General features: G+C 33.8%; 1 long non-coding RNA gene across 2 annotated transcripts; it reads right to left on the bottom strand.

Moving 5' to 3' along the window:
• Positions 1-1,124: 1,124 nt before the first annotated feature.
• On the bottom strand, positions 1,125-11,287 carry LOC128211092 (uncharacterized). 2 transcript variants are annotated; one of them, XR_008257204.1, is made up of 6 exons: positions 11,207-11,287; positions 8,731-8,874; positions 6,510-6,620; positions 5,405-5,482; positions 4,301-4,403; positions 1,125-3,405 (listed from the first exon to the last, which is right to left on the bottom strand). It is a non-coding gene; the product is annotated as an uncharacterized LOC128211092 (long non-coding RNA). The 2 variants fall into 2 exon arrangements; XR_008257205.1 differs by lacking the exon at positions 11,207-11,287 and adding an exon at positions 9,602-9,637.
• Positions 11,288-17,284: the final 5,997 nt, after the last annotated feature.

Raw genomic sequence — 17,284 nt, forward strand, 5'->3', positions numbered from 1 at the left:
ATTGCATTTTACAGTAAAGTATTAAAAATTAATCTTGTTCAAGTTGGGAGCAAGCACATGGGGGTGCAGATAACACATAGAATAAAAAACGGATCGCTTATCCACTCGCCCACAGGGACTCATACTAAGGTGTTGAATATTTTAACCTTAATGGAAATTATTGATTTATCACGTGATTATGTCAATCAACTGATTGTGCAACAGCCTTTTGTTGAATCGGGTTAGTAACGCATTTCAAAATTTTGGACTTCAAAGACTATATTTTAGCACATATCAACATTTATTGAAGGGTTTCAGCCATCAATAGCTTGGCTTTAACACTTCGTTTGATTCGCCATACTTTATTTCGTAATAACAATCTATAAAATCCAAGTAAAAGATGCATTTTCGAAACATTCGCTTATATTCACTCAAAAACTCATGTTCGAAAGATTTAAAAAAAGTATGTCATAATCATATCCTCTTTAGCGGCTGAGTTTCTTAATATTTAAATCTCTTATAAATTTGCCAAATAAAATTCAACATGGGTAAACAATTATAACAAATAACGTATTTTATGTATTGCAACATATTTATAAAAAGATAAAGTCAATTGAATCAAATGAACATTTTCAATGTACTTTCTTTCTCGCGGAAAGTGGACATTTCATCTTACTCCAACAAGTGTGGGGTATGGTTGATTCTCTTCGTGACTGAAACCAACTTTTTAAACACTTGGTGCATTTCAAATCTAGTCCATATAAACAGCCCCTTCAGATTCTTTGACGATTGCATTTCCATGGGAGATCACTGCGTATGATAAACATATAGTGTTGTTTAGCCACACTGTGGTTTCAATTATGTCAGGGGCGTAGCTACCCCTCTATTCATGTGAATTCATAAATGTGCTGGGGGGTTCAGGGGCGTGCCCCCTCAGAAAATTTTGAAAACCATGGTGCAATCTAGTGCATTCTGGGCGTTCCGCTGTGCATTATTTAGTACTGGAAAATAACCTATTTTAGATTCATATAGTCAAGTTCGCATACTGCAACTTTGGTTGATTTTTTTGTCAGAATCATGTGGATTCAGCCGCGTATTCACGATAGGCGGCTACACGCCTGTATGATGTGCATATGAATGTATAATTTGGTTTAAATGATGCATCCTTAATGTAACACCTCCTTGCTGCTACACCAATAGAAACTTCATGGGATGTTAATAGTAAAAGAACTAGCACTGACGTTCCCATTTTTGTCTGAGTCATTTAAATAATAGATAACAAATTACAAGATAAACAAATTTGTTTTGACTTCTTTAATGAATTATATAAAAACATTGTACAAAGATATCATGACACTTTTAAACAATAAGTATGGTTGTCAATTAAACAGTATGCTAGCTTTAAAGATTTAGGCAAACCATTGGAATTTTACAGCGGTCTTAAAAGGTGTATTTAAAGCTGCAATCTCACCGATTGATCGTTTTGACTACTGGTACTCTTTTATTGTTTGTCTATAAATGGAGTATTTTTTGCAGAAATGTCTAGACCCAATTTGAAGTGATATAAGACTGCTGAAAAAAGATCATATTGCAGTTCATCATATTTATGTTAAAAAAAATGATGTTTTATGACTAAAAGCATTACGAACAATGACTAAAAGCATTACAAACAATTTAATGTAAATGAACTTTTCGGCAGTTTTACCAAACATTTTTGATTGGTTCTATCGTGAATTATCTAATATGACTGAATTAAAGGAATGATAACCAAATCAGCCGATTTTGAGACAAGTTTGTGTCTAAACTGACAATCTGTAAGAGTGCAGCTTTAAGTGTTGATCTAAAGCTTCATATACACATTGTTATATTGTCAATAACTGTTTAAAAGGTCTCATGTACTAAATGAGATAATAATTTTCATAATATCTAAAATTGATTAAAATAAATAAAGTACCATTATACCTATTGCTTAATAGTGCCGTTTCTCATCTGACAATACCATTCAAAGCCATCATTTCAACTATGAATTTATTTTTAACTTTCAACTTTTCTATAGCATATGCAACAAAATATACCAAAAATACAAGCCATGAACAATATGATTGTTCAACTTGCATTATCTTTGACCTTTTGATATGACCATTTTCCAGTTTTGTCTATTTGTAAGTTGTGCCCTGAAGAATAAAGTATGACTGTATGAATCAAAACCAAGCAATAAAAACACTAAAAATATGCCCCAATCCCTGTAATTTCTAATACAGTAGTAATCAAGCAATTAAACATTTAGAGCTGCACTCTCACAGATATACCGTTTCCACAACTTTTTTTGTCTTGGAATGAGCAAGTTTTGGCGTAATTATCTGCAAACCAATGATAAAAGATTGCTGACAAAAGATCAGATCGCAGATTTCATATTTCAGTTCGAAAATTAATGTTACTAACGGTTTAAGAAAAGTGCATTAAAACATCAATGTTTTAACTTAAATAGAAAAATCTGGGATTTAATTTTTCACAAAAATTGGATGGTTCCAATCCAAGACATAAAATGAAAAAGGTTGTCAAAACATCCAAAGTGTGAGAGTGCAGCTTTAACGTTTGAAAGTAACTCTGTTTGCCTCATGCCCCTAAACAGGGTTTAATTATATTATATGCCCAGTGGGCTTGTCCCTGTATATTTGATTGTATGATTGCAGTAATGGATACTGGTCTAATTATCTTCTGACAATTTTTCACCAATTTTAAAGAATGAGAAAACACATATTAAGCTCATATAACACTGTACAATTTAATCTCATTCATTAGGTTGAGAAAAATTCCCTAAAAATATTAATTGTGGAGACATATCTTATTTAAATACATACAGGAAATGGCGACATCATTTACCCTTTAGTATGAAAAAGGCAGTTTCCTGATAATTGAATAGCGGTTTTTTATTTAAGCATCTCAATTCATAGTATGTATCAAGTTTCAAAGGAAACCAAATCATTGTAACGATTGTTTTCAAAATAGATTCACACTCTTGATAAACTTCTTTTCCTAGTTTCAACTTTTGAGACTTTTTGATGAACCTGCACCTTCCCACTCTTATGCTGTGGCTTCAAGCAATAAAGCTACCAGCTCAAGTTGCACAGCTGGTGAACAAGATTGCTGGTAGTCGGCAAACTGCACACTTGATGCCATGATAAATCATGTCCATCGACTTCCAGAATGAAGAAATGACAGTAGCACAGAATTGATTTCAATTGGATCTCTCTGTACTTTCATCACCTTGTTGTAGTCAAAGACTATGTCTTAGTGTGCAGTGCGGGATCTTGAGAAGCTTTCTGCTCGTCTGATGAAGTAAGTATGGCAGAGTGTGACACTCCTATCTACTCATATGGCTAGACACCTGTGATCTATGTCTTCTTGTGTGTGCCCAACCATCACCTGAAGAGAATTTAGAGGAAGTTAGTGCTTGATTACAAGACAATGTGACAAAACAAGGTCTTTCATTTATGCCACCAAGAACTAGTATTCCAAGTTTCATAACGCCTATGTTAACTCATAGCAATTGAGCAGAAACTGTTTGGTAATTAATTTTAAGTCACTGCTTCCACTTATACTGCAAGTAATATCGAACGTGAACCGCCTGACCCAAATGCAATTCTAAATAATTTTTATGTGCAGAAACCTAAATCCTATTGACACAAAAGTAATCCAATTGTATGTCTTCACAAAACATTCTACAACAATATTTGTCAATTTAACTCAAAGATTGATTATTGTTTGTTAGTCAGACAAACACAGAGATGGCCCTATATCGCTCACTTGAATTGAGAAAGGATTCTAACTTAGTTATTGTTTGGACACTTTCTGAATACTTTTGGTCTGACTTTATAATGCAGCTGGTGAAAATATTAAAAGTCCCTTAATAATGGGCTTACAAAAACATAAAAAAATGTATTTGTTTAAAAATTACAAAGGGCCATAACTCTTACAATATTTAAGTTTGTATTGAGCAGAATAAAAGGCTTTGCCTAAAATACAACCTTAAAACTATATTTACAAGTAAAACAAAAAAATCTACAAATATGTTTTTAGTATCTGGTTTTTGAGAGTGAATGATCAGAAGAAAACATCACACATTCACAATCATATTAAATAATAATTTAGTTTTTAAAAAATTATATTATATTATATTTCAAAAACACTGCAAAAGACAAGACACTTACGTTTCAATTTCTTGATTTAATACAGTGATGATTATCAATTCTTATGAAGGGAGATGGGTCTTACACTCTAACCAGTGCAACTTGCATGTTCTTAGTTGCTCAGTTATTACCTTTCTTAAAATTCTCCTCTTGATCTGAGCCACGCCAAAATGATGGGAGATGCTTTTGTTTTTCCATCAGAATGTATAGCACCTCTATGTTTCTGTTTGTCTCCTGAAATAGTAAAAGTTTATTAATAATAATAACAATAATAATAATCAGTGACTTTTATTGAAATTATTTTCACCGATTGTGCCTTGCACATTGGGGAACAAAGTTGACTTCTGAGGAGAAGATTTTTCCATTTCGACATATAGCAAAAAAATAGCTCCGCACCCTGGAGCAATGTTTTTTATGAATCAATATCCAGTGAAGAAAATTCATACAGGGTATTGAAACATATTTTGCTTCAAATGAAGACTTTTAACAAAGATAATTTAACTAGCTCTTCATCATATTAAATAAAAATTAACACAGTCTATGCCGCACACGGAGCCCCGCATTTGATATTTTACCAAAGTTTGATTGAGAGTTTAGTTTCACATCGACAAGTCTTTACAGGTCTATTAAAGCTGCACTCTCACAGATTGAACATTTTGAAAAAGGTTATATTTTTTATCTTGGAATGAACCAATGTATGCGAAAATGATGACAAAAAAATGTCTTTGAATTCCCGTCAAACATGTCCGAACCAAATTCAAACTACGGATAATCACTGTCATTCACAATGAAATTCAGCACTTCTTGCCCAGTATATATACCCTTACTTTAAGCAGAAGGCAAATTAAAACAAACACATTTGTCCGAAATTTAATCAAACTTTAAATGGTAGTAGGATTGTCATTTGTTCACGTAATTTTCAAGAATCAGGAAGTGGGGAACATTATAAAGCCATTTAACGATACAAACAAGACGATTTTCTATTGAATGTACAATAGTAGTACCGGGCTAATATGCAAATAGTTATTATCTCAAGAAAAGGACATCAAGACCTGTTCATTTACCAGTAGCATCTGACAGTCAATAATGGTTCTGAGTTTAAAGAGCATAATTTCCATTTTATTGTTTGTTTAATCATTATATATTTAACACCAGTTGTGAAGAAGGAGTTATCATTATATAAGATTATATTATCTGGCAGTGGTTGAAAATGTAAAGTGAGACCAGTTTTTTACCTGTTATTGAACAAACTGTTATGTTGGCATGACTGTCCTCCTCAGCAATGCAAAGAACAGCAATGACTGGCTGGCACTCTGTAAAATGGCGATTAAAACATTTTGTCCAATTAAAACTGTCCCTTTCTAAACAATCCATTAGCAATATATATAAATGAGCTGCGCCATGTGGAAATGTATCTTGGGAAGTTTCCATTCCATGTAATGATGTCATGAAGATGAGCAGAAGACATTACTTACTATGCAGTAAAAGTTCTTATTTTAACAGTAAAGATATCTTTTTTTGAGAAAATTTATCAAAGTGAGCTCTTTTATGTCATGTTTCTAAGTCTTGTACACATCTATGTTACATATGTAAATAATAAACAGGAATAAAATGAGGAGTTGTGTACACACTTATTCCTCCTTATGTACTGTGTAACTCAAGAAAAACAATCCATAATTCTAGTAACTCTCTAGAATTCCCTTACTTTTCTCGCTGTACAAAAATGAATGAGGAGTTGCAAACAAGCAGGGCCATAAAACTTTTGCTATTTAAACTGTACCGCAACAGCAATTTAAAGACAGTGACACTCATTGATGGAATAGGCACTTAGACAGCTACATTTTCTGAGAAATGGAGATCAGACTAAATTCTCCAGAGATAATTTATAGATTTATTTGAAATAAAGAACATGTTACAGTGTTTGTGTTAAACTTGTTACTTATCCCTGATTTAACAAAATCAGTACCTTCAAAATGGTGATAAAATAAAAACAAATATACCTTATTAAACACTGTTTACTATCACATCTGTACCCCCCCCCCCCCCACCCCGTTCTTACATACTTAAGCGGCTGTTACCAAAGTAAAGAATGAAAGGTCCACAAGGCCAATTATAAACCATGAACCATGAGAATCCTGTTTACTAATTTGATTTTAAATCACCCAAAAGGCTTTCTACACATAATGGTTCTTTAATTTAAATCTAGTCTCCAAAGGTGTCACAGTTGTGATTTCATTGAAAGACTTGAGATACGTTATTTAAAAAAATGACGAAAGGAAAGCTTAAACGCAGAAGTCTGGCCGGGTATATGAGCCTGGAAATAACTAAGCAAAAGCTCACCATGCTGCTAAGGAGTCTTATATAATTCCCGGCCCCAGTTCAGCTGGAGATGTTGATTCCACAAGGCTGGAAAACCGGCCCGGTGCACCCAAGCTTCACCATCAGCAGTATCTGCAAGAGGAGGGTGTAAATCTGGGAAAACGCATTTATAATCAATTTGCAAAAGTTCTTATCCGTCATAAGTAGTGAACATGTATGTGGCTTATAGAACATCTGAAATTAAGTTTAATGAAGGAGACAAAGTTTGGTCTGGGATCTAAACCTGGATTTTGATGCTGAAATTGTAAGGGCCGAATTCAGAACATCCACTCTCACTCACACTCCAACCACATTCCCGTAAGGGACACTCAAATGATCACTTGAGTGGAATATGGGGAGTGACACTCAAGTGATCTGTTTGTATTCACACGCCTCGCTAACACTCCACTTCATCAAGCGAGCAATACAGTATATAATTATACACGTATGTTAACATGATCATATCGGATTATCTGTTTGACTATGGTGATGTTTACATTATACATTGTAAACATATGTTTATTTGAGATTTGAGTACCTTATTGTTAGTTATGGTAACAAACAAATGATAATAAGTGTTATTCTGAAACTGAAATTTACATTTTAAAACAATTGGTTAATAAAAATAAACGTTTTGTGTTGTAAATAACTGTTGCAAAATACGTTTAAATGCATGTTTTTTGTTGTCGTTGTTGTTGCTGTTTTAAATATATAGCCGTTTTCCATTGTATCACGTAATTCAAATATGTATTCATATATAATCTTGCTTATGTATTCTACATAAAGAGGTCTTGGGCGTTTGAAAATAATATATGGAAGTTGAAAAAATGGAAGTTGAAAAAATAGCAGATGGATAGAATTAGCGAATGAATCTACTTCTTATGGGGAAATAACACCTCGGAGTGAAAAACAACTCAAGAAATGTAGGGGAAAATGGATGAAGATGACAATAATAATAATAATAATAATAATAATAATGATGATGTTGATGATGATATGGTGGTGTTGGTGGTGCTGCTGCTGGTGGTGGTGCTGCTGCTGCTGATGATGAAAATGATAATAATAATAATAATAATAATAATAATAGTAATAATAATCCAGCTGAAAGTAGGCTGGAAAATACATATCAATTCCCTTACCACGCTATGAAATGGCCTAGCGGCGTCAAGTTAGCGGCCTGGCAGCCTAGCCGCCTCATGTGACTAGCGGCCTAAAATTGTTTCCTATTCCAAAGCATTTTATATGCGTTCTTTTCTAAAACAATGATAAATTAAATGTCCTTTTCATAAATCGACATCCTTTAGCGAATATCAGCATTTCCCCCTTTTCATGGGCTGCTGGATTGAGTCTTGGGGATTTTTAGGGGCTAGACCACCAGGCCGCCAAGTTCACGCCCCAAGACCGCTCAAGCGTGATGTATTTTGCATAGGAAAACAATTATTTTAGCATTGTTTTAGAAGAAAACTCATATAAAAATGCTCTGAAGTAGAAAACAATTTAAGGCCGCTAATGTACGACTAAAAACATTGATTTATCTTATTTTCCATTTAAACCATTGAACCTTGAAATAGTTAACAAATTTAGGCCGCTAGTCCGCCAACCTCACGCCGCTAACTTCATGCCGCTAGGATGCTAACTTCACGTACCTTTAGCTGCCTGTCTTTGCAGCCATTGATGAATTGCAAACATCAACATTGCTGGGGGTTCAAGATCATTGCGAAACAAAACAAATATATGATAGGCGCATCCTTTTGAATTTGTTTTGTTTATAGATGGCCACGTTATTGAATGAACATGTACTTCAATGGATTATCCCGGTCTCTTAAATATTGTCTGGGAACGAGCATGTCCCTTATTTGTTCCAAATATTTGATATATTTCATCTTTTCTACTTGCCATGTACTTTTTTCACATACACTCATTCAATTCCTATTCACAACCAATCCTCGAGGGCGGTTCAAGTGGCCTAGCCGAGCACTCACAAATGTCCCACTCACGCAAAACACTTGAGTCTCACTCACACCTGTGAATTCGGATATACCTTTCACTCGAAAATATTTCGACCGTTATGTGATTACAGAGGATTAACTCATTGAGTGTGAGTGAGAGTGATTGTTCTGAATTCGGCCCTATGTTTTGTTCAAATGAAGTATAAACTTACATTGAGAACAGAGATATCTTGAAGTCCAGATTTATTGCTTACCTGAAGTTCGTAGGGCTACAATTGAGAGCTTTTCTGTAAATTGCAGGAACTGTCCCCATGAGCCTATTGTCTGTTAGGGGAATGGTGGCTTAGGTGATTGGTGGTACCACTCTGCATTTCTTATCCACACAAAACACAGTGTATCTGAAAATGACAGAGAATGGCCATGCACTTGTGAAAGCTATGCTAGAAATACGCCGTTATGAGTGTATCAGATGACATTTCCACACAGAAATTGTGAGGCCTCCAATACAGCAGTACTGACATCAATGACGAAAACATATATATCTGTCATGGAGCTATGCTGGTTCTGTGGCGTCAAAACCACTGCAACTGGGCAATTCACTAGAAACATCTTTTCAGAAAAAAGAAACAACTAATACTGGGTAGCCTTTGTCACCCAGTGAACACCCAGAGCATCTATTTACTTTGAGCATCTATTTACTTAGAAGTAGCCACATTAAGATCTCAAATTAACAAAAAAGTGTTTCCGTAAGCTTTCAAATATTGAATGAAGTGCAACTTTAAGGGGGGCTGCGAGCAAATATTGTCAAGGGCAGAAATCTCACAGAAGTTTGAAAAAGATTATGCAAAGCTCTAGCTTGATGATTTTGGCCCAATTTCAAATTGTTACTCAGTAACACGGCGGCGTAAATTTAATCTAACATCAATATAGTTACACAGGAAAATAAGAAATAGCTTTAAACTCTCTAACATTCATGGCAGAGTGTCTGATGACGGTCCAGTATGCCAAAAGGACGGAGAATATGTGAAGCATGCACATCCACACCTTTACAACCCAACATTTGGTTATGGTTTCACAGTTATTCATTTACACAAACTCACAATCAATCAATCAATGCACACCCACCTGGAAAGGTACGACATCCTTTGGAAGAGATGAATCTCTCGTAATTTAATGCTTGTTTAGTATGTTTGATAGTTTAATTAAAGCACCGCTCTAATTTGATTCAATCATAGAAGTCTTTAGATAAAACAACCCTTCAAAATGATCACTAAAAAAACGTTTCTAGTTCTTTATTTTCTGCAACAAACAAATAAATGTTTTAATCAATTTTCTTTTTACAAGTTTGATTATCGTTTGATTATCGCGCAACAGTCAATCCACAGCGCAATCATCATTATCGATTATCATGTTAACATAACATCACAGGTGTAATATTTAAAGACGTACCGGCTGTCAAAGCAAAGTGACACGTGATTCGCGAATTCCTAATACACATAATTATTTTGACATGTTTGAACAAAACGTCCGGTTTTGTAAGGTAAAATTACGTTGACAACTAACAAATTTTCTCGATTTTTTGTACAGTATCCGGAATTCCGGGGTTCCGGTTTTGTAGGGATTTTTTTACATTGATAATAGAAGGGGAAACCGGGACTCTGATAAAATTCCAGTATCCCGAGCATTCCGGTTTTGTGGAGATCCAGTTTAGTGAGTTTCCACTGTACCATAACTAACAATTTTAGGCTGTTTTTTGTTGGTTTCGGATATAAAGTATGCTGAATATGGATCAATTGAGAAAAGAACAGAACACAATTTTGTTCGTTTTAAACAATTCAAACAAATATAGTCAATGAAATAGGTCAAGAATGATCATTTATGTAAACGTAATTTTACTCAAAAATACATCGCGATCAGTCTTAAATTATTGTTTATAAGTAAGCAAAATGTAAGAAAATAATTAACATATTTTGGTAGTATAACAAATCATTTCTAATTTAGCATGATATATATATATATCTAATAACTATTGAGTAACATAAATTATTGGCTTGTTACTAGTGAGAATTTAAGTAATGTCTCCCAATTGGTGTCTTGGTTGCTGTGCCATATACATCCAGGTTCGAACAATACACTTAACGAGGTGCTATGTGTACTATTTATCACCTTGTTAAATGGTGGTTACCATATGAGCAATTGATTTCTTGACGGTTACGAATTGACTAACAAAATGGTTACGAAATAACCAAGATTCAGCAGTTACGAAATGGTAAGGTTACGAAATGACCAGATCCCAGTCAAATGCCCCTGGGGACATCCTAGGTTAGGCCCATTCCCCATTTTCAGCGCAAAAAAAATAACACCGCATTCACTCAGCACTGCCGGTCCACCTGGAACGTAAAAACATGGCCTATTTCCCCTGCTATCCCCGGTATAAACAAGACCTGCCTGGGGGCCATGGTTACAATTGACTGGTGCATAACTGTGGCAGAATAAGGGAAATATTTTATTGTTGCATTTATTATCAAATATGAGAATTTAAGACACATGCAAAAAGCCACAATACGAATTGGTGATAGTGTTCGTTCTGTTCTGCTATTCAAAGGTGATGAGAATGACTAATGACATGACATTGACAAACAAAATGTAAGGCATTTGTATCATTTCGTCTTTTATTTATTAAAATCTGAGATGTTAAGGGAGCAAATCCCTTTTTAGATTGAAACATACCAAATAATAATAAGCGACGATGTAGTGGTAAACCAAGTTTGCTAGAAATCAATCGAGTTTCTCCAAAATACAAGCAAAAATTACACCGGATGTTGATACTAGTGATTTAGTTTCGGATGAACAAAATCCTGATAGATCATTTGCTTTCCATCCAAAGGGTAGACGATTTATACTACTGTACAAAAGTCATAAAAATAAACGAAAAAAACGTTGAATATGTATTTTAAACACTTACCAAGTTACCATTCTCTTTCCGTAAGAGATGAACGCCATGTATTTTATTTGGGTCTAAAAGAAAACTAACAAAAGTTGATAGCTTTAATGTAAACTGCAATGGCCATATCATAAATCCTAAACAATCTGTTAAATATCTTGGAAATATACTGGACAATGATCTCAGTGCTGCATCTATTGTTAACAATATTGTCAGTAAAGTTAATTCTAGGCTAAAAATTTTATATAGACAAAATCGTTTTTTAGATATGAATCTAAGAAGATTGTTATGTAACTCCTTAATACAATGCCATTTTGACTATGCATCGACATCTTGGTACAGTGGTATATGTAAACAATTCAAGAACAGATTACAGGTCACTCAGAACAAAGTTGTCAGATTAATTTATGGCTATGATTGTAGAACTTCCCTGAAAGTCTCGGCTTTCAGTGATATTGGATGGCTTAATATAGAAAATAGGATAAAGCAACTACGACTAAACCATGTACATAAAATCTTTAATAGCAAATGCCCATCATACTTACATGAACATTTTACTTTAGTCTCATCCACACATTCTTACAACAGTAGACATAGTGCTGGAAATTTTAAAGTGCCACAGGCTGACAGTTTTATATTAAATACTTTCTTTTATCAAGCAATCCAGGACTGGAACAGTCTTCCAATAAAGTTAAAAGAATTGAAAAATAAGAATACTTTTAAAAAAGAAGTGAAATCACATCTCATTGTTGGTATGAAATGTGCAGAAATGGAAGATTTCCTTTTTTATTAATTGTTATTCATTTAATCTTGCATATCAGTCCAAAGATTTTGCTAAAGTGTCATATGGTTTTAACAGTCGGTTGCATTATAACTGTAAAAGTTCGATATCAAACATTTAATCATTCTTTAACTGGTCAAGAGTACATGCATGTTATTTTTGTATAAGTAAACCTAATTTAAACAGCTTACAACTGAGATCTTGGCAAATAATTATATTTGTCATAAGGACCCCATTGGAAATAAGTTGAATAACTTTAATGGGTTATCCTGTGTTATATATTTGTCACATTGAATTAAATCTTTGTTAACGCACGTATGTATCCAAAGCATTCTAATGATGTTGTGCTTTAGTATAGATATCATCACTAATACTTTGTTAATCAGTCTGTGATATAACTTTATGAGATATTTGGTTTGTTACAATGACATATATATGCACGAATAAATCTATCTATCTATCTATCTATACTGCATAATTGCACGGAGATGGTACCACGGAGATACCCGGAAAATTTCCGTTATATTCCGGAAAGTTAAATTTCTGTATACTTGAAAATTTGGATGCTGGTGGTACACGAAATATCGAATTTCCTTATTTCTGTTTTTTATGGAATGAAACTTCGGGATAATATACAATAGGCTTTAAATAAAGTAAAACAAATAAAAAATGCTGAGTATATAGCTATTTTTGACCAAAATTATGATTTTTTCCCTGGTCGCCTTAATAGCTATTTTTATGGATACACAAATATACACACACAAAAGTTTAAGAATATTTTTTTTGATATTAAAAGATAATAAGATTTAAAACAATGAAATGATCTCGTAAATAAACATTCAAGCTTATCAACTTACTGTCAATGGACATTTTTATTGACATTTGATACATCAAATCTGGACTGAAAATATTAAGGAGACCAATTTTTGTCGCCTTAATCCAGCGGTCCCCATAATGCCTAGATTAATATATATATGGTCACCTTAATATCTGTAGTAGATATATATATATATATATATATATATATATATATATATATATATATAAATAGGTATGTTTATCAAGAATTGTTAGGTACCGCCTTGGAACGGTCAGTAAAATGTAAATTTACTGGGGGTTTAAACCAGTTTATGTGCACAAACTTCACTCTTATCCCAACAATCCTTAATAAAGATAATAAAGATAATAAAGATAAAACGCAAAAGGTAAATCTTATCAAAGTATGCAACTCTTTCTACATACGGAGGAATACAATACAATGCACCTAATGCAAACACTTTTCAAAGATATGATGCAGTCATTGTTTGAAACTATAAGCATCACACACAGTCTGCTTTATAAAATAAACGGTTTAAAACTGTGTGATCATAGAGTTTCATCATATGATAGAGTATCATTGTTCTAAAACTGGGAATAAATAAAGATAAAAAATTAATTGAATTCAAAATAAATACTTATAGTGTCAGTAAATCATAAAAAGGTTCTTATATTTAGTTTAATAGGTTGGCTGTAGCCCGCTTGGTGAGGGTTAGTTGTTACGTTGAATTCAAACTTTGCGGTTCTTTTATACGTATATTATGAAAATCGGATATCATTTTAAGCAAAATAAGCAATCCTTCTGCAATAAATGTTAATGATGTCTGATAATTGTTTTTGTTTAAAGTCATTTTATATCATATATAAATGTTTATGAAATGTTTTTTTATGATGAATTAACGGAATGTTTGTTGCATAAGGTTGAGCGAGGGTTGGGATGAACCTATCTTACACGAGCGGCCATGGTAGATGCTTTTTCTGCGTCTAGTGCAATACACAGCGGGAAATATTTAACTAGTTTCCCTAGTTAGTACATTGCATATTCCGGGATATTTACACTTCAACTACCTAAGGAATACTCTTCCAAACTACTAACATTCAAAATTGCATTTCTATTGTTCATTATTCTGAACATAAAAATATTATATAATAACAGTTTTGTTGATCACATGCGTACCGTTAAAATAAAGTATGTGCCTGTCGACCATGTTACCTTGACGAACACACTTAGACCAGAGGTTTAATCAAGGGTTGATTATTCCGAGAAACATTTCCCATCCAATTAACGTCGATTGTATTGCTCTTCTGTTTGACTGGTTTATATCATAAACCACAAATAACGACCTCTCTAACAACAGACTTGCAGACAGACAAAAGACACCATAAACCGATAGGGTAAATTCATCCATAACTACTTCCGGAAAGGAATATCCGTTTCCGGAAAGTGTTCAGTGACATATTCTGTCAAGAAAATGCTTTATTGTGTGCCGCCTGTTTAATTGCTTAAGTCATTTAATCAGAACGAACTGAACGTGATACCTGATAATCTGGCATGTTTTACATTATAGCAACAACGCAGAATAAAAAAGACACTAATCCTATTTGTGTATTCCAAATATTTGAAGTGCTGATCAGATGTACTTTCTATGTGTGTACATCATTCATATCACTCGAATATACATTTAGAACAAATTGTAACAGTTCCGAAGGAATGGTGCGTCCGAAAATGCAATCGCGATAAGTCAACAGGTGCTAAGTAAATGGAACAACCAACAATGAAATTGACATGAGTGTTCCAAATCGCAGCATAATATTTCTCTCTTAGTTAGATGTGCTTGTCTGCGTTGTAAACATCGATTGTTCAGCCCAATCATCATATGTCTTTTGCTTCAAAGTGTTATGTGTGGTATCACTGAACCCCTTTTTCCCCATTTAATTAGTTGGATTCTTGCTGAGTCTATGATACTGCTTCAAAGCATACAAGGCTTCACATAACAAACTTGATTTAGAGCATGCCTCTACTTGCGTTTCGCTGCTTCTTGCGTTTGTACGAATGTTTGCCCAGTGTTCGCTTTTACAAGACTTATCTTTCGGACAAAAACCAGTTATATCTAAATCAAACCAGTATAGTTTGGCAGCCCTATTATCTCAGTATTTTTGTTTGCATAGCCTTTCACAGGGTCTTTTATTGATGTAAACAGTCATTTTCACCATTTATGTTACAAAATGTTGTTCGTATGTTAATAAACTACTCTACTTTTGTAACTTAAACCCCAATACTAAAAACCTCAAATTGGTCAAATAGGCGCAGACATTTAAACCTTATTGTCTGGTCATTCTGAACCATTCATTAAAGAAATGTTCAATTGGTCTAGCGTTCATTTATGCTACATTCTAATGTCATCTTTGAAAACGCTCGCTTAACTCCACTTAATGACAGTGAATCTTGGTTATGTTCAATAAAGCATTATCATAATTTTCCTTGAATATGTGTTTTTGCTCATTCGAAATATATGCCTGGTACATCGATGTTTTAGACATACAAAAGATTAGTCACGAGTCGTCATATAAGACACACATGTCTGAGTGAATATCACGTTTTCGGTCTGCAGAATTTAATCGCGGTGCTCACTCAACCACGGGGCTCATAAAAATGTTCCAAGACGTGCTTGGAATAAGTTAACGCAGCCAACTTAATGTATATTAATATAGCAAGCATTTGTTTTTTTTACAACGATATAAAACACAAGCATAAAATTGGTGCACTTAAATAGAGTTCCGTTATGCAAATTGTTTAATTTATTTTCTTTATGACACGCCTGTGCTGAGCGACTTTTGTTTTTGCTGCCATAAATGTTTTAAAAGGTTTGAAATATCAGCGTTGCTTAATACCGTGACATTGCGAAGTTTATGCTTTCGTTTCGAAAATTGTGAACTGATATCAGTCTGGTAATTGCAACATGTTTGAGACAGAATCTAGCGCCGCTCAAAAATAAAATAGTTTGATCAATGAACTGTTGATTACGAGCGTTTTTTCGGTCATGGACTAACTTTGAGTCTGGTTTATCGCAAATAAAACATCGTGGATAAACCTCGTACTTCGAATTGACATACTGAACTTTGTGGGCTGAACGGAATCATTATTAACACAACATTCATGGTGATCAATAACATTTAAGTCAGAAATAACAATATGTTGCTCAGGCATTTTATTGCACACGGAAAACTGATGCCTGCACTATCTGCATGGAACCTGCATGAAGCCTATCATTTTGCAAATGGCTACGATAATATAAACAAAAAATCCTCAAGTCCTGGTTTTATATCCCTAACAATGGCATTGCTCCGGACGTTGTGTGCGTTTTGTGAAAATCACGAACTCCAAGTGATAAAACATCTGAACGGGTTCTACCTAAAACGTTCAAACTTAGGGAAAATGCTGTAAGCATAATGACTTCCAAACCATGTGTCTAAAACCTCAGAACCAATATATTTCATTTATGATAACCAATCACTCTAAATATGTACAGTTTGTATTTCGTTTTTCTTTCCCAAATTCTAAAATTAATAGTTGTACAACTTTAAAGTGTGGCTGCAAAATCACATACATATTTACCTGCTTGTTTGTACCAAAAAAATTACTAGTTTAGGGCCTTCCACAGTGCAAAAGATGTCTGAAGGACCAAAGTATAAAAGGGTTAAAAATGTTTAGTTATGAGTCTCAATAATTAGCAATCATTATACATATCTCCGTTGCGACATGAGTAGCTGATATTGAGTTGAGTTAAGCAAAAGTTACAAAGGAATATTTTATCAGATTTTTAGTCAAAAAGCATTTGCATATTTCCAGAATTCCCCTTATAAAAATGAATATGTTTTTTGCGTCAAAAAGGTCGGTATAACACAATCAACAACGTCTTGAGGCTTTGTGATGATATGTGCTATTTTAAGCCAGATACTTGCAAGGAAAATAATTAAATCCACTATTATTTTATTGAATATATTTCTTGTTTGAAAATATATCATCAAGAACTCTCAACAAGACATTGTTAATTAGGTACTCTGGGGAATTTCGACACAAAACAAAGTTATATTGTTGACATACTCCTTCGATAAAATTCTTTTTGTTCCACAATCCGAGAAAGTTTTCTTTCGTAAAATTCGGTCAACTCCTTATTACACAAAACATGTCACAAAGGATGTTTGATTTACTCCTTTAAAAGAGTGTCCCTCAAACCTATGTAAACGTGAACGTTTGAATCATTTT

Source organism: Mya arenaria, chromosome 12 (assembly GCF_026914265.1).
Source record: "Mya arenaria isolate MELC-2E11 chromosome 12, ASM2691426v1".
Taxonomy (NCBI): domain Eukaryota; kingdom Metazoa; phylum Mollusca; class Bivalvia; order Myida; family Myidae; genus Mya; species Mya arenaria.